Genomic DNA, 24,961 nt, shown 5'->3' on the forward strand with positions numbered 1-24,961 from the left:
GGAGAGAAAAAAAGGAGAGAGGGGGGAGGGATGGAGAGAGAGAGAGAGAGAGAGAGAGAGAGAGAGAGAGACGATCGTAGCTAGTAGTAGCCCTCGGAGAGCTGCTTCACAGTAAAGCTGGCAAATAGTTTGCTAACGAAAGAAAATTCGATCGTGAATCGCGGTCGAAATAGAGGCTTCTCGCCCTTGTTTCAATCGGATAGAGGGAGAGGGCTCTCCAAGGGCCTCTCCGACCCTCCAACGGCAACCGCCAGCTCTTCTTCTCCTTCTCCCTCCCTCCACGGCCCTCTGGCGACCATCGCCATGGCCGACCTATCTCTTCCACTCCTTCTCTCCCCCTATCTGTCTCTATCTCTATCTCTCTCTTCCTCTTGGATTCTCCCTCTCCACTTTCTTTATCGTGTCGGTTCAAGCTTGATACAATGGCTACCGAAGCATACCACCAGCCGCCTGGCATGGATTCGGTTCGGTTCAGCCAAACCTAGTTAACAACACTTTGTTTTTTCCCCTCATGGGCATATGCAGTAAAAGAAAGGCAAAGCTGAAACTCCAAAGAATTCATGCACATATATTACTAAGTATACTGTCAACGGCTTGAATACTACTGTACAGCCAACGCCACTACCATTTACTTCCATTTGAAAATGAGTGGCATGGACCATATGTCTCACATGTATGTTGTACTTGCCATCACACATGATGAGTATGTTACTATCACTACCATTTTTGGAATGCCATGGAATTGGGCCCTTGGTATTAATATCTTGTTTGAATGGAAAACCTGAAGGAATGACGAAGTCTACACCATTGATATGATGGTGTTGACATGATAGAGAAAGCGTAATGAGATATATCACAAATAAATGATTGCAAGATTGAATAAGCATTAGACTAGAAGGAATCAAATCACTTAGGGTGAACCATGAAAGTGTACAGATTGCACCAATGACAAAAAAATGACTTACATGAACTTTGTTGTATTCCATTATATCTAAAATTAGTCTCATGCTTCTCCCCTTTAACGAAGTAGTCTTCAATGATAAATGATACCGCATGTTTCTACACTCGCCTATCATAATATATTGAAAAGATCCTCTTCCACATTAGAAGTTGTTAAAAATAAACATATAAAACCTGAGTTTATCAAAATATTATTCGTTTTCAAATAAATGTTATCAGCCATCCTGACAGGCAGTTTCCTAATGGCCTGTCATTCACAGAGCTCTATCACTTACATCTTTTTGATTTTATCAAGAAAATCACCATGTGTATTCAATTCTGCCTACCATCATGCCAACATCTGGGTCCCTCCACAATCTCCATGCTCTAAAAACTCTTTCTTTTGACAAGTATACTAAAGAAAACAGAAGAAACAAACATAATCCCTTTTGATATAGAAGAAAAATGGATTGAAGCAATGGTTGATTCAACTCGTCAACTACTTCTCCCACCAAACTTATGCCATCACATCATATTCTGATATCATGGTCACCTCTCAGTGCAGGTAAAAAAAAAATAAGACCATTAGAAATAGTCGTTCTCCTAAAAATTAGCTTACTTGTTTGCCCAACTGAACCAGACCATCAAGAAACAGTCTCTCTATACTATAACTATTCAAAAGACTAATATAAATTACTAGACACAAGACCAAGAAACAATTTCTACAGCCCAACCATTTATGGAACGGTCTCAGATTGCAAGTGATATTTTACCTCTTCAATTGGACTACAGCAGAAAAGAACCCTCCACAATTTCTTTCTACCTCAACCTACAAATGTTTTAATTGCAAAGCAACATTATCTACAGAGCCAATCGATGAAGTAACAAAATAATGCATGGTCTACATATAATCACATTGATGGTTTTCCATGTAGTGTTGGTTAATTGTGGTGCTCAACCTTGATGTTGTTGGTGGTGCACAACCTTGATGTTTTCTCCTACTAGTTGCATTGTTGCTAGGAATATAAAGCTGGTCAACATGATAATGCATAAGGAGAGAAGCTCTTCCATTGCAAGATTGTCAAGCTTTACTTTCAATCATTTACAAGTATGAAACATAGCAGCATTGCTTATTCCAGTGATGAACCATTTTCTTTAGTTCATTTAATTGTATAGGGACTCCCCTAACCGCCAAACTTTTAAAATATAAATATCATAATATTTTTACATGAACCTATATTAAAAGGCATTCTGTGCTGTTCAATGTTTTATGTTTTTGGAAGGAAATTGCACATCAGTTTTTAGGAATGATATTCTATTCCAGTCCTTTAGGAATCACATGCCACATAATCATCCCACTTTATGTTCAATTCCAATAAGTTCTTACTCAACTGCATATGCCATAACCAAAAGCAAACTTGGAATCTTCCTATTAGCCAAACTCAACCAAGAATAGTCATTCTGTTTATTGCTACCAAATTGTTCACTACATCAATAAAAACTTAAAGGAATGCCACTGCAGAGACCAATGCCACCACAGAAACCAAAAGTAAGCTGAAAAAACTCAATCCGCAGACAATAAATCTCCAAGAGGTTGGGCCCACAAATATTATTGTCTCATACAGACCATGCAAGTGTTTGCGATCATACAAGAAAATGCTTGGAATCATCCTCTGGGTAAACTTTGTCCCAACCATATTGATGATTCAGAATAACTTTTACTTGTTTTAAATAAATAAAAAATATTAACTGGCAAGTAGATTTAACTCAAAATTACACATACATGATATTTCATTGTTAACATTAATAGAATCTAAACTGCCCCAAAGAAGCATTTTCTCATTGTCATATCTAAATGAATTTCCACCACTTGAGATTACCATACAAGCAAAATGGCTATGTTTCCATTATTTTTTCTTGATGATCAAAGAATTAAATTTACAGTCATCCTATCTAACATGAAAATCCTCACCTATTAAAATACTAAACCAAAAGCCTTCTTTATCCTTTTTGTGTCCTTACATTGAAGGAAAAACTATCACACGTTTGTCATTATCATGATTCTTAAGTCCTAAACTGGCTCACTTTTTTCCTGAAAATTGATTTTCCAACATGAAAGAGGGATAAAAGAGCTTGCCCTCTACGGGTTTCATTGATCAAAATATATAGAATACAGAATATACACATATGGCAACATAGACCAACACATATGGTAACATAGGCCAGCAATAATACAGCAATAATGCCACAAAAACCTCCACTATACATGAAAAGAAATATCCATTATATATGAAAAGAAATATGCAATACTAAAATACTAAATATATCTTAACATTCCCCCGCAAGCTGAGCATCCTTGGCATGGAGATGAAGATTGGTTCGCAAAAGCAAAAACCGAGAAGTGGTCAAAGGTTTTGTAAAGATGTCAGCAAGTTGTTTATCAGAAGAGATATGGACCACATCCAAATCACTCGATTGAACTTTCTCCCATAAGAAGTGATGATCAAGTTCAATGTGCTTTGTACGGACATGTAAAATGAGATTTGCAATACCCTTTTGCAATACCCTGAAGTAGACCTCCGTGTATCTGGACAGCCAACCCAATTAGCACCTGAAAAAACAATGAATGATGGATTCAGATAGCGGGAGATAGAAATGCCGTAGGACAACGTCCCGCAAATATATCGTAGAAGATTTTTAACAGCTTGCATATGTGTCTCATGAGGTGCATGGAGATATTGAGCAACTGTATTAACAGCATATGAGATGTCTGATCTTGTGAAAGTAAAATATTGCAAAGCATTAACAATTTGACGATAGAGAAAAGAATCTGCAAGAAGACGTCCTTCATGAGCCGAGAGACGAGCACTCGGAGAAAGAGTAACAACCGGCTTAATTATGAGAAAATCATAACGTTCAAGCAGTTCGCGTGCGTATTTCTGTTGAGTCAGAGAAAGACCAGAAGGAGATCGAGTAACTTCAATGCCCAAAAAATAATATAGAGACTTCAAATCCTTAATGGCAAACTCTCATTGTAAAATTCTATAAGTGCCTTTAAAAGAGAGGAGCTTCTAGTAACAATAATATCATCGACATATAGGAGAAGAACAAGAGTGCCAGAAGAGGAGTGACAAATGAACATGGAAGGAGCTACAGTACTTCCAATAAAACCAATCTCAGAAAGAAAGGAAGTAAAGCATTGAAACCAAGCCCGAGGTGCCTGCTTTAGTCCATAGGTGGCAGACATGATGAGGAAGAGAAGGATTTACAAAGCCAGGTGGTTGTTTCATATAGACCTTTTCAGAGAGAATACCATGAAGAAAGGCATTCTTCACATCAAGTTGCCGAAGCGGCCACCTAGAGGAGAAAGCAATAGAAATAACAGTGTAAATAGTAGTCGATTTGACAACTGATGAAAAAATTTCTGCAAAATCAATACCCTAGTGCTGTTTGTATCCCTGAGCCACAAACCGAGCCTCAAGATGCTCAAGAGAACCATCAGCCTTCTGTTTAACCTTATATACCCATTTGCAGTCAATGAGATTAATAGATGATGGAGGAACAAGATCTTAAGTAAAGTTAGCCAATAAGGCATTAAATTCTTTGATCATAGCTGCACGCCAACATACATCCTGAAAAGCCTCAGCAAATGAGTTAGGCTCAATGGAAAGAGAAGAACTCGTAGAAGCGAGGAAGGAGGTAGACGCAGTCATATCCTTTGTCATGGATCAGATGAACATAGAGTGGGTACGGAAAGGTGGAGGAACAATGGGTGAAGAAGATGATGAAACTGGTGGGTCTGCAGTAGGTGGAGTGGAAAGAGGAGGTTCAAAAAGTATAGGAACAGAATTGGTCATAGTGGTGGGTGCAACCGCCCTGAGGTTGTTCATCTTGTATAGACCTGAAGCTTTTTCTAACCAATAGCAGTGGTATAGTTCTCATCTCTAACCTGTATAGCATCATTATTCAAGTTGATAATAAATTGAGTTAATGACTCAGAGATTGGTGAAACAGACAAAGTGGACCGATCGGTACAAGAAGTGCTAGGATCATCAATTGTAGAAATATGGGTGAAAGTGAAACAAAAGAATGCATTAATAGTAGGACTCTCACCTAGTAAAGAAGGAATATAAAGAAAATTTTGAAATATGTAAAAATCTGAAACAGTAGAACCAGTTGCGGAAGATATAGAAAATTTGGAGAGACGGGGATATGAAAAAATAGTTTCAACAAAGATAACATATTTGAAAATTAAAATTATTCGAGTGCTTAAATATAGGCAACGAAACCCTTTATGCTTATCTGAGAGTCCCAAGAATACACAAGGGAGAGATCAGAGAGAAAGCTTATGTTTGGCAATATCCTGTAGATCAAGATAACACAAACATCCAAAAACTTTTACAAGTTGCAAGGTAGAAGGGACACAACCATGCAAAGCATTATAAGGCAATTTTCCGTCCATAACAACAAGTGAAGGTGTACAATTTACAAGAAAAACAGCAATTTATAGGGCCTCTACCCAAAAACGAGGCATGCAAGCTTGAAAAAGAAGACTTCGAATAACATTGGATAAATGTCTATGTTTTCTTTTAGCAACACCATTTTGTTGTGGTGTGTGAGGACACGAGAATCTCTGAATAATCCCAGTTTATGAACATAGAGCAAAAAATTTTTCATTCACATACTCCTTACCATTGTCAGATCAAAGAATTTTAATGTTGTGATGATAAATATTTTTAACCATTGCTTGAAATTCTAAAATTTTTTCAAAAACCTCATGTTTAAATTTCAAAAAATAAATCCATAAATAATGGAAATAATCATCTACAAATATATATAATATTTATATCCAGAAATAGAGGGCACAGATGCTTGCCATACATCAGAATGCACAAGTTGAAAAGAAAAAGCATATTTTGATTCAGAATCATGAAAAAAAAATTGACATATTTTTCTATATTGCATGCATTGCAAACAGATAATTTGAGTCCAGAATAACCATCAGAAACAACTTTATTTTCTTTAAAAAATTTAGAAAGAACAGCCAGACTAGGATGATCTAACCGTCTATGCCAAATATCTCCACTAAATCTAGATGCTAACAAAGATCGACCGTTGCTTATTCCCTATACTTACAACTCTAGAAGAAATTGGATAGGGTGAAGTTCCCGAACTACGGCATCTGAGAAGCTCCTTCCCCGTTTCCAGGTCCTTTACAGAAAAATCAGAAGAGTCAAATTCAAAACGAGAATTATTATCATAACAAAATTGACGAACAGAAAGTAAATTTCTTTTAATAGAAAGAACGAGAACATTTTTTAGAGCAAAGGAGTTAGAAGCAGTACTCAACCGTGTTTCACCAATCTGAATAATAAGTAAATTTTTATTACCAACTAGAATTTTTTCATGCCCATTATAAGGTTTAGAGGAAGAGAGAATACCAGAGTTAGTAGTCCTATGATTAGATGCTCCAGTATCTGGATACCAAACTTCCTCACCAAGCTCCTGAAGGCTCATAGCAGCGAAGGTCTAAGGAATATCATCTGTGGTGAAAGCATGATTGAAGCATTGCCTGCACTGAAGAGCAGAATGATTAAATTTTCCACATATCTGACATTGTGTGCCAAATTGTGAAAATTGGGTTGTTGGTTAAGATGAGGAAAAGGCTGAGGATATATGTACGCTCTATTGTATCCACAATCAGGATTTGAATTGTATCTGCCACACTGTCCTCGACCTCTGCAAAAACTACCCCTGCATCCATCACGATGATTTCAACCGCGATTCGCATAAAGGGCTTTTCCTTCAGTGGTGGAAGAAGTAAGAGGTGTCATCAATTCGACACGGCGCTGAACTTCTGTCTCTTCTTGCAGTAGAAGAGGTCGAAGTTGTTCAAATGTAGGTTTCATCCTATGTGTGTTTAATACACTTACAAATTCTCTATATTCCTCTGGTAGTCCTAGAAGAACAATCATGACCAAATTGTAATCGGACTCATCTTTACCAATCGCCTGAAGGGCATCCCCTATGGATTTAACTTTTTGCATATATTCACTCATGCCCATTGATCCTTTCATAATGCTTCGTAATTCAAATTTCAGAGAAAAGGCCGTAAAAATTTTGTCAAAAAAGTATGCCTCAATGATTCTCCATGCATCATGGGCAGTTTTGGATGAACTGGATATAACCTCTGTAATATGCTAAGAGAAGTAACATTAATCCAGGAAAGTATGATGATGTCTACCTTCTTCCGCATTAAATACTTTGGATTCTCAATAGTCTTCTTATCGATAGTTTTAATGGTCTGAAGAGGGATAATACTAGTCCCATCCACGTGTGGAGTGACACCAAAACTCTCTAAGACACTTAGAAAAACTTATTTCCACACCAAATATGTAGAATCTATGAGTTCTAATGGTACAAGAGTTTTGATGTTAACTGATAGTGTTGCAGTAAATGAAGACATGTCTACCACCAAAGAAAAGCACCACCGAAAGGAATGAGATCAAAAGTTATCAATAAAGATCACTTTCCAAGAGAAGTCAAGCAGCACTAGAGAGGGCCAACAGTGCCAGAGAAGACCAGAAAAACAAGTGGCAGTAGAAAGAAAAACAGCAACTCAAAGAGAGTCCGAGCGGCACCAGGGAAGGCCAAGCGAACCAAGGAAAATCTGAAAAAATCCAACAGCAGCAACAAGAGAAGCCGAGCAACACTAAGAAAAACTAACAGCACTAGGGAAGACCAGAAAAAAGAAAGAAGCAGCAGCAACAAAAGAAACTGGAAAGCACCAGAGAAGACCAGAAAAAGGAAACAAGCAGCAGCAGAAAAATCTAGCAAGAGAAACCGGACAGCACCAGGGAAGACTAGAAAAAAGAAACCAGATGGTAGCAAAGAGGGGAGGAAGGAGAGGTTTTGATGGTTAGTGGCTGATAAATGCACAAATATATTATAAGAAGTATTAAAATTCTTGATATTTAATCTCTATTATTTTGAATTTAATACTTATTATATTCTTCTTCAGAAATAATTAGTGACGAAGGTTCAATCACATATCTAGCTCAATATGCACAGATAAAGCCCAAACTCATCATGAATGCGGCATGGAAAAGAGCAGTTGGGTTTTTTGGGACCCGTGCGGCTGAAAAGCTGGGTGCATGAGTGGCTTCATGTGGCTGGATATGCAACAAAAGAAGAAAGAGCCAAAAATTCAAAAAATGGAGAAGGGAGGGAACCCACGACTTCTTCACGTGGCTAGGAGTGGCTGGATGACGTTGGGCTTTGAGAGGAAAGCTAAGGGTCCCACAGCATTTAAAGCAATAAAAGAGGAAACAGTGAGCTGGGCTTCACACGAGTGAGCTGGGTTCAAACGAGGCTTTACACGGGATGGCGTTGGTATGTGGCAGCCTTAATTTTTGAGGAAGCATGAGGTGCGAGTGCTGGGACGAAGCTCGGAGCGCAACTTGGGTGTGGCAACGCGATGTGCGCTGTGTATGGGTCCAAGCGCAATTCAAACAGGTTCAACATTGAAAACGAAAGTAGAAAACTTTCAGCAACGAGCGGTTGCTGCGAAGCAGGTGTGAGCAGCCCCTGGCGTACAAGTGCGAAAGAAAAAAATAGACATGGGACAACGCGGTCTTCACACAACACGGACGGCTGGGACAAGCGATGGAATAGAAGAAGAAATTTTTAAAAGAAAATAAATACTTTCTCTAGTTCATTAATCCCACATCTAAAAAATACGAAAATGTGCTACCTCTAACATCTATAAAAAGGCCTCAATGCCTCTACTCTTAGATATCTCTCTCCACATCATATCTTTTGTAGGAGCCCGTGTGACAGACGAAAATACCCATCTTTTTAATTCTTTAGCCTTGTTCTCATTTTCTTCCACCCTTCCAACACACGAGAAAGAGAGTCAGTCAGGAGAAGGTGCGAGAATCAGAAGGCTCTGCAAAGGAAGGCCGTAGAAAGAGAACCTAATTTAGATTTTTCTCTTCTTTTTATTTTAATTTTTGATTTTTGATTTTAACTCCAAGCCCTGCAATGGCTTAGGAGTTAAAAATTTTGTATCTAAAATTTTATTCCAATAATAAATTAATTTTTTTTCTTCAATTTAATTTATGCAATTTTTAATTTCAGCATCAGGATAATTTAAATTCTTGCATTTATTTTTCTACAATCCTTTAACTCCTGCAATTTTAAATTTCCTCAATTAGCATAGTTCTATTTTATGTTTGCTTCAAATCAATTTATGTCTAGCTAAGCAATCTTCCTAGGATTTGCGATGAAGCTAGACCATGATTAGAAGCTTTCTTCTTTGAATTTCTTTTCGAGCTTTTAATTTTTAGAGTTCTTCTTCCTTCATCTCTCTTACCAAGAGACTTGATGGGCAATAGTTGGCTCAAAATCCTTTCATAGTCCATGCTTGATTCGATGCAAAAGGGGATAATAGGTAGAAGGCTCATAAATCTTTTAAAATTCTTTCATCTTCTTTTTTGTGGAAAACTTTGATGAGTTATAATTGGATTTGAGCCTCTTTATAATCCATACTTGGATAACACAAGAGAAGTAGTTGAAAGGAGAATCTCTTAATTAGGATGAAAGCGAAATACTTGATGGATCATAGTTAAATTAAATCTCTTCATGGTTCATGCTTGTTCATGCTTTACACCTTAATCAAGAGACATCATAAAAGAAACTACAGAAAGGCTATCTAATTCATTATTCTAATAGATTCAAAAGTCCTAGATCTTTTGCTTGATATAATCTGTAATTATTTTTCTCACTACTTTAGTAGTAGTTACAATCAATCTCTCCATCTTTTCTTTAGAGCTCGTCTGAGTAAGAATTTAAACACACTTTAAAAAATTCAATTCCTCGTGGGATTGACCTATACTCGTCGAACGTGCTACATTGCACACCATACGCTTATGTTATAATTTAAGACATATCAAGTTTTTTGGCACCGTTGTCGGAGAATTTGACATATTTTAATTTGTGTTTAAATTTTTGCTCTTCATGCTTTTAGTTTTCTTTTTCTCTATTTACTAAACATAAAATTAAAAAAAAAAGACACTAGCACATCATAATACTTAATTAATATAGAGAAATAAATTAAAATTTAAAAATTTTCTACTGGTTTACTTGGACATCTTACTTTGTTTGCATTGCATAGTCATAAAATACCTTAAGAGCACAACCCATTAAACAAGATAAGATAAGGATTTGATCACCCTTCCTTAGCCCGAAAGATCACCACCCTTCATATTGGATTAACCCAAGCTCCTAAATTAAAATCAATTAGACGTCAACCCTAGGAACATCCGAGCTCATTAGGACAAAAGAACCCAAGAGTTGGTCCGAATTCAAGTTGCTTGGCTTGTCGATGTCTAGAAAAGTCGTTCAAGAACTACGTTCCAAAGAAAGATGATTCTCAATTAGGTCCATTGCGAGAGCATGGAGAACCTTCCATCAATCTTATACTTATCTGACCGATTCGGTAAGCCAATTTCGAACTTGAAGTACTCGAAAGCAACCTTGGCAATTAGAAGCTGTCTAAATATAGACTAACCTTAGGTAGAGTTCAATTGCTTGTACAACTTGTTTGCTAATAAAAAAATTTAAATCTAATTAAAACACTCTTTTCTATCGTCTCTAGATTTAGAACCCTCTAGGTTTCTTACCTTTAGAATTCTCCTCTCATCTATCTCTCCTTCCTCCTCTTGTTTCGTCAAAAAAAAATTAAAATAAAAAAAATAAATACATTAAAAAAAAATCTTCTACTAGGACAATCGACGATTGGTCAGACAAAATCTAAGCCTACAAGCCTATAAGGTCATTGAAGAAGAAATGGATTCCATTAGATAATCTAATCCTGCAGGATCTGTGTTACCTGATTAGCTCTATCCAACCGTCTAGAATTAGATCCTCAACTAACAATTTTACAATTAGCCCTCAAACAATTAACATGCATCCTACATTCACTGAAATTGAAGATGCATACATTTATACAAGAAAGTTTGAAGATACTAGAATTGCAATTTTGATCAGTAAAATTGAAGCCTTAGAATTCGAAAGATATATCCAATTTAACCAAATGCTAGCATCCATGTGCACTGGATGCGATGCACCAGATCATATTGTGGAGGAATGTCCTTACTTGATGAGTCCAACCCAAAACGGATTCACACAGGAAAGTGCATTCAATGAGAGATATATATCTTATGCACCAACCTATAACTCATGATGGAGAAATCATCCTAATTTTACATGGTCACAATATGCAACATTAGGAGCCCATATTTTTGATCAGTTCTACCTAAGGCCTAATCAAGCAATGAACAATCAACTAGATTTAGATCTTAAGAAAGAAGTTAGCACATTAGAAAGGAGTTTAGAAGTCTTGGCGCAGTCAACTTCAGACATGACAAATATTTTCAGTAATTTCATGCAAACCACTAATCAGTTATTAATACAATTTGGCCAAGCAGATATAGTGATTAGTGAACAAGAAGAGGGTAGATTACCAACCCAATTTAAGGTTGACCCTAGAGCCTAGAATGGTCTAGAACTTAAGCAAGGAGACCAGTTGAGGACATTTAGGTCCGGAGAACTGGAGGAGATATCCGAAGCTGAAAATATTAATGAGATATCTACACTTAATGACTATTGCATTCAACCAAGATCAGAATTATTAGTTGAACCCCTCATGACACTGGTTGAATCTTTGCCTAGAAAGGAGGAGGCAATAAAGGGGCATTCTGAAACACTCCCTCGGCACCTCAAGTATATAAATCTAGGTCTCTTAGAACCCCAACCAATACTTAAGTTATACCTAGATCTAGTTATAGAGGAAGAGTTGTTAGCTATCAGGGGAATGAATCACATAAAGGTTCCACGTATGAAATACTTTGAGGAAGAAACCGAATCACGTAGAGAATTATAGACCCATGTTAAGATTCGAACAGGAATAGGATAAGCATTCTTTTAGCATCTGACTGAAGATGTTAAACTTAGTGCTTCTGGGAAGCAACCCAGCTCCTTACATTTTAATTTCTCCTTTTAGTTTATTTAAATTTTTACTTCAATAAGGACTATGTCAAATAAGTTGGGGGAAGAGCCATATATGCATCCTCAAAGACATCTGAAGACCCCTGCTGGATCAAGAACACAACGAATCAGGTGTATTCTTTCCTGTTCCTTTTTATCTATTACATCTTTTATTTTTCTTTCTCCATTAAGGATAAAGTTAATTAAGTTGGCGGAGGGTAAATAAATTAATTAAGTCTTGAGTCTGATAACAATGAGTCTTATGTACCTGATTTCGTCTTGCTTTAAGTTAATCAAGCAATTTAATCAATGATTGATTAATGATCTAGAGAATTTCTGAAATACCAAGGACCCAATTATTAAGGAAACCCAATAAATAGTTAAGTCTAGAACAGAACAAACTTCTGAGTGATTCTAAAACCTTCGTCCAACCTATATCAATAAAGAATCTACTTTGTATGGGCATGAGTAGAAAATATCAATATATGCAAAAAAAATTAAATAAAAATAGATTTTTAATATTGTCTCACTGAGTAATCGATCTTTCCACCTAAACAAGCGGTGAATCTCGTGTCAAAAAGTGGGGATGTGAAGAAACTCAATCATACAGTCAGTCAACCCATAGCCTTTTAACTCGAGTCAGTAAGCCCATGGGGTGTTTTACACCTAATACCCTAAAACCAACTAGTTTGGAAGCCATTGGCCCAAAGCACGCTACTAAGATCAGATAGAAAGCTTAAGGGGTTAGGACATTGCACTGGCTGTAATATATACTTAAAAAAAAAAACTCCAACCCATACTAAAGATAGAGGACTTAAAGAATAAAGTGGGGAGTTGGTTAAGAAAAAATCTAAAATTTTATGTTCTCTACTTAACCACTACTTGGGATTGAATTGATAATTCGATAATATATCTCGTTAACTCTCTGGCCAAATATCAGCTAATCTTAAAATCGCCTGATGAAATTTTTACATCTAAACAAGTTGGTACATGTATCTCATTTTCTTCTTTACTCAAGGATGAGTAAAATTCAAGTTGGAAGGTGTGATACATGCACAAATATATCACAAGAAGTATTAAAATTCTTGATATTTAATCTTTATTGTTTTGAATTTAATACTTATTATATTCTTCTTCAGGAATAATTAGTAACGAAAGTTTAATCACATATCCAGCTCAATATGCGCAGATAAAGCCCAAACTCATCATAAACGCGGCATGGAAAAAAGCAGCTGGATTTTTTGGGACCCATGCAGCTGAAAAGCTGGGCGCGTGAGTGGCTTCATGCGGCTAGGTATGCAACAAAAGAAGAAAGAGCCAAAAATTCAAAAAGTGGAGAAGGGAGGAAACCCACGGCTTCTTCACGTGGCTGGGAGTGGCTAGATGATGCTGGGCTTTGAGAGGAAAGCTAAGGGTCCCACGTCATTTAAAGCAATAAAAGAGGAAACAGTGAGCTGGGCTTCACACGAGTGAGCTGGGTTCAGACGAGGCTTTACACGGGATGGTGCTGGTATGCAACAGCCTTAATTTCCTAAGGAAGCACGAGGTGTGAGTGCTGGGACGAAGCTTGGAGCACGACTTGGGTGGGCAACGCTATGTGCGCTGTGTATGGGTCCAAGTGCAATTCAAACAGGTTCAGCATTGAGAACGACAGCGAAAAAACTTCAACAACGAGCGGTTGACGCAAAGCAGATGTAAGTGGCCCCTGTCATATGAGCGCGAAAGAAAAAAAAAAGATATGGGGATAATGCGGTCTTCACATGACGCGGACGGCAGGGACGAGCGACGGAACAGAAGAAGAAATTTAAAAAAAAAATAAATACCTTCTCTAGTTCATTAATCCCACATCTAAAAAATACAAAAATTTTCTACCTCTAATATCTATAAAAAGACCTCAGTGTCTCTACTCTTAGATATCTCTCTCTACACCATATCTTTTATAGAGGCCCATATGACAGACGGGAATACCCACATTTTTAATTCTTTAGCCTTGTTCCCACTTTCTTCCATCTTTCCAACACACGAGAAGGAAAGTTAGCTAGAAGAAGATGCGAGAATCAGAAGGCTCTGTAGAGGAAGACTGTAGGAAGAGATCCTAATTTAGATTTTTCTCTTTCTTTTATTTTAATTTTTGATTTTTGATTTTAACTCCAAGCCCTATTAATGGCATAGGAGTTAAAAGTTTTGTATCAAAAATTTTATTCCAATAATAAATTAGTTTCTTTCCCTTCAATTTAATTTATACAATTTTTAATTTCAGCACCAAGGAAGTTTAAATTCTTGCATCTATTTTTCTACAATTTTAAATTCCTGCAATTAGCATAGTTCTATTTTATATTTGCTTAAAATCAATTTATGTCTAACTAAGCAATCCCCCTAGAATTTACAATGAAGCTAAATCATGATTAGAAGCCTTCTTCTTTGAATTTCTTTTGGAGCTTTTAATTTTTAAAGTTCTTCTCCCTTCATCTCTCTTGCCAAGAGATTTGATGGGCTATAGTTGGATCAGAATCCCTTCATAATCCATGCTTGATTCGGTGCAAGAGGGATAATAGGTAGAAGGCTCACAAATCTTTTAGAATCATTTCTTCTTCTTTGTGAAAAACTTTGACGAGTTATAGTTGGATTTGAGCCCCTTCACAACCCATACTTGGGTAACACAAGAGAAGTAGTTGAAAGAAGAATCTCTTAATTAGGGTGAAAGCGAAATGCTTGATGGATTATAGTTGAGTTAAGTCTCTTTATGATTCATGCTTGTTCATGCTTTACACCTTAATCAAAAGACATCATAAAAGAAACCATAGAAAGGCTATCTAATTCATTATTCTAGTGGATTCAAAAGTCCTAGATCTTTTAGTTGATGTAATCTGCAATTGTTTTTCTCACTACTTTAGTAGTAGTTACAAGCAATCTCTCCATCTTTCTTTTAGAGCTTGCCTGAGTAAGAATTTAAACACACTTTAAAAAATCCAATTCTTCGTGGGACCACGCAAGCACACGGTGTGCAATGTAGTATGTTCAGCGAGTACAAATCGGTCCTACGAGAAATTGGATTTTTTAAAGTGTGTTTAAATTCTGACTCAGACGAGCTCTAAAGGAAAGATGGAGAGATTGCTGGTAACTACTACTAAAGCAATGAGAAAAATAATTGCAGATTATATCAACTAAAAGATCTAGGACTTTTAAATCCACTAGAATAATGAATTAGATAGCCTTTCTATAATTTCTTTTATGATATCTCTTGATTAAGGTGTAAAGCATGAACAAACATGAACCATAAAGAGACTTAACTCAACTATGATCTATCAAGCATTTCACTTTCATCCTAATTAAAAGATTCTCCTTTCAACTACTTTTCTTGTGTTACCCAAGTATGGGCTATGAAGGAGCTCAAACCCAACTATAACCCATCAAAATTTTTCACAAAAAAGAAGAAAGGATTTTAAAAGATTTGTGAGCCTTCTACCTATTATCCCCTTTTGTACCGAATCAAGTATGGACTATAAAGAGATTCTGACCCAACTATAACCCATCAAGTCTCTTGGCAAGAAAGATGAAGGGAGAAGAACTCTAAAAATTAAAAGTTCGAAAAAAAATTCAAAGAAGAAGGCTTCTAATCATAGTCTAGCTTCATCGCACCCTAGGAGGATTGCTTAGTTAGACATAAATTAATTTGAAACAAACATAAAATAGAACTGTGCTAATTGCAAGAATTTAAAATTACAGAAATTAAAGGATTGCAGAAAAATAAATGCAAGAATTTAAACTATCCTGATGCTGAAACTAAAAATTGCATAAATTAAATTGAAGAGAAAGAAACTAATTTATTGCTAGAATAAAATTTTTGATACAAAACTTTTAACTCTTAAGCCATTAACAGGACTTAAAGTTAAAAGCAAAAATTAAAAATAAAAATAAAAAAAAGAGAAAAATCTAAATTAGGATCTCTTTCTACGGCCTTCCTCTGCAGAGCCTTCTGATTTTTGCACTTTCTCCTAGCTGACTCTCCTTCTCGTATGTTGGAAGGGTGGAAGAAAATGGAAACAAAGCTAAAGAATTAAAAAGATGAGTATTTTTGTCTGTCACACGGGCCCCTACAAAAGATATAATATGGAGAGAGATACTAAGAGTAGAGGCACTGAGGCCTTTTTATAGATGTTATAGGTAGGAAGTTTTTATATTTTTTAGATGTGGGATTAATGAACCAGAGAAGGTATTTGTTTTCTTTTAAAAATTTCTTCTTCTGTTCCGTCGCTCGTCCCAACCATCTGCATCATGTGAAGACTGCGTTGTCCCCACATCTGTTTTGTTTCTTTCACACTCGTATGCCAGGGGCCGCTCACACCTGCTTCGCGTCAACCGCTCGCTGCTGAAATTTTTCCGCTTTTGTTCCCAATACTGAACCTATTTGAATTGCACTTGGACCCATACACACCCGCACATCGCGTCGCCATACCCAAGTCGCGCTCCAAGCTTCGTCCCAGCACTCACACCTCGTGCTTCCTTGGGAAATTAAGACTGCCGCATACCAGCGCCATCCCACGTAAAGCCTCATCCGAACCCAGCTCACTCGTGTGAAGCCCAGCTCACTGTTTCCTCTTTTATTGCTTTAAATGCCATGGGACCCTTAGCTTTCCTCTCAAAGCCCAGCATCATCCAGCCACGTGAAGAAGCCGTGGGTTCCCTCCCTTCTCCACTTTTTAAATTTTTGGCTTTTTCTTCTTTCGTTGCATACCCAACCACATGAAGCCACTCACGCGCCCAGCTTTTCAACCGCATGGGTCCCAAAAAACCCAGCTACTCTTTTCCATGCCGTGTTCATGATGAGTTTGGGCTTTATCTGCGCATATTGAGCTGGATATATGATTAAACCTTCATTACTAATTATTCCTAAAGAAGAATATAATAAGTATTAAATTCAAAATAATAGAGATTAAATATTAAGAATTTTAATACTTCATATGATATATTTGTGCATTTATCAGTGGCTATGGATCAATATCCCTAATTAGGTTTCTGGCTCTGATACCATGAAAGAGGGATAAAAGAGCATGCCCTCTACGGATTTCATTGATCAAAATATATAGAGTACAGAATGTATACATATGCAACATAGGCCAACATATGGCAACATAGGCCAGCAATAATGCCACAAAAACCTCCACTATACATGAAAAGAAATATCCACTACATATGCAAAAAAATATATAATACTAAAATACTATATATATCTTAACAATTAAATTAGCAAAATGCATTCAAACAGTCATTGATTACATATCCAAAAACCATCTAGAAAATGTCTATAAGCCTAGAATCATAATTCAGCTCCAAAACTTACCAGCATGGATGGTCACAATTAATTTTCATAAATAAGACTGAAGAAAAGGAAATAACACAACTATGCATTATTTTCATAACACACTACCTCAAGGAGACATTAAAATAAAGCAAGAAGCATTATGTGAGCTTTTGGAACTTCTGTGAACCCAAACCCTTTGCACCCTTTCCCATTCCACTGATTCACTGAACTTACACAACAATATTCAAGCACCAACTACATGTATACAAACATACAGTTTCCAGTCATTAGCAGGACGACAACTACATGTACTCCAGCCATATTTTGATCTAAACTCTTAGAAAAAGAACTATTTAACTGGATTTTTAAAATAATATATCATATAATTGTATGATATCAGAAACAACTTATAAACTAAATGGAGTGGTCAGGGAAATTATTTTCATCACATTTTGTCAAATGTACAGAAGAATGCTAAGATCAAAGCATGTTTTTAAGGAACACAATGACTAGATAAAGTTTGTGAGATCACTACAATATCTAGCAGACTCTTATAAGATAAGCATCAAATAACATTAGAGCAATCATATTCAAATGCATAATGATGAAGTAGATGCAATGGTGAAAATGCAGCAATACTAGAAAAGGAATAACAAAATTGAGTTCAAAAACAGAAAAATTTGGGAATACTAATGTAACATTCACCAAACAGGTTAATGGCCCAACATATACAATAAAAATAAACTGCACCCTTTAAGGCTTCTCTACGGCTGGAAGTTCTCAGCTCTGTCTGCTTCTTGTTTATTGATTGAACCAGTTTGCTCCATTGAAATTGCAAAATATTTTCCTTCCCCTTCTCTAGGAGTTCCCCTCTTTTGTTTCTCCTCCTCTTATTCCCTCCCTCTTCTCCTTTGCTCTTTCCGCCTCTCTCACTTTACTGATGTGTCCTTTTCTCTCTCTTATATTACTGATGTGTCGTTTTCTTCTTTTATTTTCTTCACGAAAGGAATTTGGCAAGGTTCTAAAAAGCGACTGCAGTATGTGGGTAGTCAAGGTACCACATAGAGTATGTGTGTTATGTGGGTGCACATGGGAGCACATGTGCTGGTGGTATTTGATACATATTTAAAAATAAGTCGAATTCATATATTTAGACAAAAATAAGTTAAAATTCTGAAATTTTGGTTCGTCCGAACTGACCTTGGAATGCTTCTATGTTGAGTAGTAAGCACAGATATTGCTCAGAAAGTGGGGTTAAAAGGTGATTTTGTTATTTCCAACATAGGGTGGAAATGAGAGGAAGAGGGGGCAAGTTGCTAATGGGATTTTCACACCAAACTAGAAATTCATTCTAGCTTGGTAATTTTCTTTGTTGTACCTTTCTTGAGTGTCATAAATAATCCGACAACTAGTTGGTGATGAATTGGCGAAATTAAGGGAAGACTGTAAAAATGAGATTAAAATCTTATTTTATCATTGGATTCATACCCTGGAGCATGATTGCAAGTCAAACTTAACAAATTTTAGAGTTTTGGTTGACTCTCAAACTGCAAGAAAATTTATTTAAATGCAAAAATAACTAAAATTGGTGTATGTTCAGGATGATTGTTGAATACATTGTGGAAGGGGCCCATCTACAATTCCATTAGAATAACATTTTCTATGGTATTAATTTTTTGAAAAAAACAACTTTCATAAATTAAAAATAAAAATTTCTAATACTGAAAATATAGCATGTTTGTGCGGGTAATGAACATGATACCAAAATCTTGATCTACAATCAATGCAATTTGCGCATATTCATATTCCACACAAATTGAAAGCCAAAATTATCATAAATTTCAAATTGGCCAATAAAAACACTTCCATTTGGGCTGATTTTTATATGTTCTGCATATGAGGCCAATCTACAAAAAAATAATCTGAAACTATTTTTAATTTTGAATTTATTTTTCAAATTAATTGTTCTAAAACATAAAAAAAAGTTGAAAAATATAGTCGTAGCATTGGATAGTTACACACTATTTTTTACGATAGAAATGCATTTTTCATATAAATTATTGCTACATTTTGTAATTAAATAACATTATGCATGTTTAGAAAAAAGCTAATCACCCAACCAAAAAACAAAAAAAGTAGACAAATTGATACACCAAAACAAATAAGGGGAATGCTCCCAGAAAGTGCATGCAATGAACTGCACTTGAGGTCATGCTATAAAAATTTGAAAAATTAAACATTCGTAAAATATATGGATGATTTATTGCCCAAAACATGATCCCTGATGATATTAATGATCATTTGAATGATTTTGGACAGCAGGTGCTACTATTACTAAATGATACCGTAGATGTATCCTTTCTTTGTTTACCTGCATTTTAATTGCTAATGTTAAAACACATCTTTTAAATATATATTAGATTGCAAGTTATGAGATGTGGCAATGTGATGATATGTGATTTTTATGTATGTTAACGACTTCAGCACATAGAAAACCTTGACTAGGGCATGCAACTTGATACTTTCATACTATTTCTTGCAGAAACATAGCAATTTGTCAAGAAAGCATAATGAAAATCCAAGACTAGAGGTTTGAGATTAAAAAAAAAAGGGGGGGACAATATGAAGGGTGCTTGAGGCATATCTATGCGTACCCTTTGACATTCTTTGTCAGCACAATCCTTAATACCATGCATGCATGCATGCTGCATCCTTCATTGGTGGATGAAGTTTTCAACCTCGGGTGTTTCAAGATTCAAACCCATACATTATATATGCATTATACCAGATGGTATCAAACTATCAATATAAGGTTTTAAACCGGTCATACCACAGAACATACTGCAACATGTACTGCACCAAACCATCATTTTATGTAAACCAATGAGTAAATAAGGGGAGGTGATTTTGACCCCTCACATGATCAACTTCATCATGTAATCACCTCAGCAGAGATTTGCTTGATTTTGCAAAAGATTCAGACCTTCTCATGCTTGGCCATTGGGATTCCTTACCCAATCTGCCTCTACGACACCCCCACACCCCCCCCCCTCCCCACAACAAAAAAAAATGAAGTTGAATTTCGACATATCAGAACATCCTACCAAGGATGGTGCAAATTTTCTTTGGCATGATCATGTTAAGAGAATAGTGATTGCCTGAGCTATTCTTATCCAAACTACCCCCATGCCGGTGGTTGAATTTGTTATGATCCTTATGTAGCTCTTTCCCTCTTCCAAGCGCCACACATTTAAATAAAGGGGAATTCTACTATAATTATAAGTTGGATTCAATGCGATGACCATCCTCTACATCCTTCTCCTCGTGATATTCGATGATGGAAGCAGCACCTTCTCTCTTTTCATGCATCTCAAACTCTGTCGGGGTAATCAATCAGCTGACCATCCCACTAATCTCGCCATGATGGATGATTCACCTATTATATGGACTAGAAACTTTCCTCCCAAATCTGTCCATTTCACTAGTACAAATGCTCATGGATGTATCTTCTTTCACTCTTTCCTACGTGGCCTCCCTCTGACTACCAAAAAAAGAGATGTGACAAAATATGCATGAGGAGTTAAGGACATGATCCATTTCGATGACACCATATTGTAGTACAAGATAAACACTAGTTCTTGGGACACATCAAGGACCTCGGGTCTCTGCAAATTGGGATGGGCTAAGACGAACCAAGATTGTTGCATCTCAACATTTAGGAATGGTCTAACATCTTGAGACAATTTTTTAGTTTAAGAACACAATCAAAAAGAACGAAAGAAACAAAAAGTTTCAAAAACTAACACCAAAAAGAATACAATCAAAAGAACGAAAGAAAAAAGAATAAAAAACAAGTAAATAACACAAAAAAGAATAATATGAAAAGAACAAAAGAAGAAAAGAAAATAGATCCAACAATGTAGAAAACCCAATAGAAATTAGAACCAAGAAAAATTGGAATTGGATGGATCTTTTGGATCAAGAAACAGGCTGATAGTGATTCCAAGAAATAGTGAAAAGAAAGGCAGAAGATCTTGTACCTTTGAGCGGGGGAAGCGTATTGCTTGGCACCCTCGAGGTTGTTGTTGTTCTCAATCATCCCAGCAACTCTCTAGCAATGAGGGGAGAGAAGAAGAGAAGGGAATTCTGATACCATCCTCTGATCTTTCCCCTTTGGCTACTCCCATGGCAAGGTCCGGTGGGAAATCACAAAAGGGAAAAGATCAGAGGATAGTATCCAAGATTTGCCATATCGGTATCGGACCTTGTACCGGTACTATCCTATTGTAGTGTCAGTATATGGTTTGGTATAGTATGACAGTATTGATCTAGTATGGTACGGCATACTGGGTGGTATGGCAAATCATGATGGTATCAGAATCTTTGCTGTTATGTTACCCTTTCATCAATCCCATTCCTTTTTAGTAATCAATAAGGGGGATTTGGACAAGTAGCATGCTTTCTGCAGTGAAGTGTTTCTTAGGATCAAAGAGGGTGACTAAAAGAGAAAGAGAGAGCTTACGTTGAACTGGTCTCATGTTTGTGGTGGTGAGTTCACATGGAAACCAAATTCTAATACATGGGTCAACCAAATTCATATCTAATTAAGCTTATCATGGTGCACTATTACATATTAAGATAGGTCACATTCAATTCAATTGTGCTTGTCTAATGAGGTTTTGCAGGAAGTCTTCAATGAGAGGATGTCTGCTGGGTTGTGGCTCAAGTTGGAGTCCTTGTATATGACGAAATGCCTCACCAACAAATTGTATTTGAAGTAACCTTTGTTTATACTGCATACAGCAGAAGGTACATCATTAAATCTCATGTTGCTGAGTTTAATTCTATTATTATGGATTTGAAGAATAATAATATTCAAATTTATGATGAAGATCAAGCCCTCCTGCGGTTGTGCTCTTTCCCACCTTCATATAAACACTTTAGAGATATCTTCCTCTATAGTAGTCAGTACAGATACTATTTCTAAGGCAGATGTTAAAGCGTCCTTGCTTTCAAAAGAGTTGATTGAGAAGCATATAACTAAAAATATAAACGCAAGTTAGGCAAAACGCTTGGTTGCTAGAGGGAAGTCTAATAAAAGAAAATTAGACAAAGTAGAAGTCTATATTGAAGTCCCAAAAAAGGAGTTTGACTTGTCATTATTGTCACAAGCAAGGGCATCGTAAGAATGATTGTTATAAGTTGAAAACAAGCAATAGAAAGATCAGAAAAAGAAGGAAAAAAAGATCTGCAGAAGCTAGTGCAGCAGAAAGTGATCTTGAAGGTGCAGTGACCGATGGAATTGGATCCAAGGAGGAATTGATTCTGGATTCAGGTTGTTCCTGTCATATGTGTCTCCACATATGAATCAGTTGACAGTGGAGTTGTGTTGATGGGCAACAATGCCCCTTTTAGGTTAATGATATTTTGTTATTAGGAAAATTTATATTTGTTGCCTTTTTGGATTCTTTTTACTTTATTTGCTTAAGTAATTGTCTGATTAGAAGTCAACTAAGGGGCTATAAGTCTATAAATAGTAGCAATTTCATGGACAAAGATATCAATGAAGAGAAATCATGTTTTTAACCACCTTCGAAGTGTGGTCACTAGGACGTTCAGATCCTGTCAAAGCAATCCATCTTCTTCCCCCTTTATCTCCATATTTTTTTTATTTTTATTAAGATATGATGGGCAGTATCAAATACTCAAAAGATCCTACAAGACAATAATAAGACCAGCAAAAAAAATATGTGTGTCAGATCCTAAACCACAAATGAGAATTAGGTACATAAATGAGCATTGCAAAATGTCATGTCACTATTCTATGATTCAGATAGGATATTTAAAAAAAAAAAAAAAAGAAAAAATCATGTTAAGAGAATCCTACGGCATTACATAATGAAAATTTTATTGGTTGATAAATTAGAATCCAATATCCTATCAATCATCAAGCCCTCACCAATTCTAACCATTTCCTGATATAAATCCTATCTCACGTGTAGACTTATAGCTGAAACTCCGAAAATGTAGAATCATTAAATCCATTAAAATATCAATTTTAAATCCTTGAATTACTCTAGTAGACATCAGTTTTACATCAAGATTTGTCAAAGCAACATAATGCACTGATCTCTCTATGCCATCAAAGAGTCATGCCTAAAGCTCCTATTTATACAGCACTTATTATCCACGGTATAAGGGTGGGCATCTCTGTAATAACATTTCGTCAGCCATCTTGCCGTCTATCAATTTGTATAGATGCATACTAAATTGAGATTACACCAGTATAGACCAAGCCACCGCAGTAGCACCCTGCTTTTCCATTGAATGCACAAAATGTCTCGCCTTGTCATGCTATCAAGAATGGGACCAATCATCGAACACTTTTTCGTCTGCTTCTTCTCCCTCCTTTCGTCTAAGCGAATCAAAACAATTTCAAGCAGCAAGAAACTAAAACAAAAAAAAAAAAATCTTCCTCCCGTAAACACACATTAAAAAAAGGGGAAAAAGCATCAACATTGATCACTATAAAAATCTCACCCAAGAACCAAGAAAAGATTCGAAAAAGAAAAAAATAAATAGATACCATTGGAACCGTAATGGATTGAAGCTCATTATAAAGAAAGCTGAAGATAGAAATCAAGGGAAGAGGAGGAGGAGGGATTCGAATGGGAACGAAACCTCGAATAATCTTTCGATGGAACAGCGCCTGTAGAAACGCCTCCAGGCGTTCGCGTCCCTCGGAAGAGGAGAAGAGGAAGCGGAGGCGGCGAAAACGACTAGGTAGTGATCGGAGAGAGGCGTCTCGCTCCGCCACTTCTCGTGGCTCCTCCCATTGGGAATCCTTGGTCACTGGAGTGGCAGCAGTACAATCACCGGGGTGCCCAAACCATTTCCAACGGGCCTGGACTTGTTTTTTTGTTATTTTAGCCCGGAGGACAGAATTTGAGCCGCCCATTAAAGAAGCCAGACTCGAGTTTGCACCGATCCAATGCAAACCCAGCATTCATATACATCATATCATATGCATTATATTATATGTCATACACTACCTTAGAACCCATACTATGCACGGCATATAATTATTTTTTTAAAATAATAATTTTAAAATAAATATATAATTATTTCTTCTCAATCATTAATCAATAATATATATGTACGTACATACCTAGCATACACAATTACATAAACCCCACACATATTTTTATTTAATAAATATATTATTTTAAAATAATATTTTTATTTATTATATTTTATTATTATATTATATTATATATATAAGAGTTTTGCAATAGTATTATTTTATAATATTTTATTATAAAATATAGTTAAGATATTACATAATATTATTTTTATATATTATATTTTATTTTAAAAAATACTTTTTTCTTTCTCCTTTCTTCTCCACGGCTCCACCGCCTCCCTCTCTGCTTGCAAAACAATTAGAAAAAGAATATTATATATTAAATTCTTCATCATGGGCTAAATCGCAAAACAACCCCAAGTCAAATCAAACCAACTCAATATAGTCTGATCAAGTCAATTATTAACAGGCTGATGGATTAATGGATCCGGATTTTTAAAACTCAAAATCTGAATCCACCTCCTTTTAAAGCAAATGAGCCAACTGGATTTTGGGTTTCGGATGTGAGCTCAAAACCCCAAACCCAT

The 24,961-nt window shown here is 36.2% G+C and overlaps 1 long non-coding RNA gene across 3 annotated transcripts; it reads right to left on the reverse strand.

Moving 5' to 3' along the window:
- Window positions 1-3,042: 3,042 nt before the first annotated feature.
- Window positions 3,043-24,260, reverse strand: LOC105053581 (uncharacterized). Of its 3 annotated transcripts, none has more exons than XR_833481.4 (4): window positions 23,972-24,260; window positions 6,381-6,516; window positions 6,076-6,150; window positions 3,043-3,550 (listed from the first exon to the last, which is right to left on the reverse strand). It is a non-coding gene; the product is annotated as an uncharacterized lncRNA (long non-coding RNA). The 3 variants fall into 3 exon arrangements; XR_833479.4 differs by having other exon boundaries at window positions 6,381-6,511; window positions 23,972-24,259; XR_833480.4 differs by lacking the exon at window positions 6,381-6,516 and having other exon boundaries at window positions 23,972-24,252.
- Window positions 24,261-24,961: the final 701 nt, after the last annotated feature.

The sequence above is a fragment of the Elaeis guineensis genome, chromosome 11 (assembly GCF_000442705.2).
Source record: "Elaeis guineensis isolate ETL-2024a chromosome 11, EG11, whole genome shotgun sequence".
Lineage (NCBI taxonomy): Eukaryota > Viridiplantae > Streptophyta > Magnoliopsida > Arecales > Arecaceae > Elaeis > Elaeis guineensis.